Here is a 1604-nt window from a genome sequence, read left to right on the forward strand (position 1 = left end):
GAAAAGAGTTGAGTTCAGAATAACATACAACTATACTGCTTTTTTGCTGTTGTAGCCTATATAGTATATATACTGAGAAAGGGAAAGGTTGTCAATGAGGAAAGATGCCTTTTGACTGTAGAATAGTGTAGTTACAGCATCTACCTACAGATCGAACTGACCACATGCTAAACAGCTATATCTTGTTCTATGGCCCATTGCTGCTTGCTACAGTATGCAAATAATGAATATATTATATTGTTAATGTAGCCTACTGTTTTCGACACCGATAATGCAGAAAATCAGCATATCAGAATGATCTCTGAAGGATCATGTGACTCTGATGACTGGATTAATGATGCTGAAAGTTCAGCTTTGCCATCACAGAAATAAATGTATTCAAATACAAAGCAGCTATTTTAAATTTGAACAATATTTCACAATATTACTGTATTTACTGTATTTTTCATCAAAAAATGCAGCTTTGGTGAGCATTAGAGATGTATTGCTTAATCCAAAATGTGACCCTGGACCACAAAAGCAGTCATGAGGGTTAATTTCTCAAAATTGAGATTTATACATCATCTGAGAGCTGAATAAATAAGCTTTCCATGGTTTGTTAGGATAAGACAATATTTGGCCGAGATACAACTATTTGAATATCTGGAATCTGAGGGTGCAAAAAAATCAAAATACTAGGAGAAAATCACCTTTAAAGTTGTCCAAATGAAGTTCTTAGCAATGCATATTACTAATCAAAAATTAAGTTTTGATATATTTACGGTAGGAAATTTACAAAATATCTTCATGGAACATGATCTTTACTTAATATCCTAATGATTTTTGGCATAAAAGAAAAATCTATGATTTTGACCCATACAATGTTTTTTTTTGGCTATTGCTACAAATATACCCCAGCGACTTAAGACTTAAGACTTATGATTTTTAACATGCAGCACTACTTTGGGTCTTGTTATCATCATCTATCAGAAGCAGGATCTTGAGTCCATCAGTTAAACAGCAGCACCACGGACAGCTCCAGAAGACCACAGGATGTCCAAAATTACACAAAGGAAACAAGCCAGAACTCTGTCAACAAATACATCTCATGCACATCCGAGATCACATATAAGAAAGTAACTTAGTCCATCAGCAAAGATGTATTTTGAAAACTAAACTTCACAGACCACATAGACCCAAACTAAAAATTTCTAAAAACTTTCACATCTACTGCAAAAACTACTTACTTTCTTACTTACTACTTAATTTTTTGAGAGTTTTACTAAGATTAAATCACTTAAAAAAGGTTTCATCAGATTATAAAATGTGATAGTCATGTGTGTTTGTCTGACAATAGTGAGGTTAGTGGCTAATAATGAGAAACTAATAACAAGGTTAGTGATTTTTCCTTTAACAAGGTTAGTGATGTTTCCTCAGCAGTGCAGTTTTCTGCATAGTTAAAATAAGACAATGCATGAAAATTCAGATTTCATTCCTTCATAAAACGACAAATGCTGTCATTGCAAAGGCTGTTTTTTTATAAGTTAATTGCTGCTGAAAACAACCAGCTCTTTTTTTTTTTTTTTTTTTATAAAACCTGTATTTAAAATTTTTTTCTTTAGGAA

Source organism: Sinocyclocheilus anshuiensis, unplaced genomic scaffold (assembly GCF_001515605.1).
Source record: "Sinocyclocheilus anshuiensis isolate Anshui unplaced genomic scaffold, SAMN03320099.WGS_v1.1 scaffold1524, whole genome shotgun sequence".
Classification (NCBI taxonomy): Eukaryota; Metazoa; Chordata; class Actinopteri; order Cypriniformes; family Cyprinidae; genus Sinocyclocheilus; species Sinocyclocheilus anshuiensis.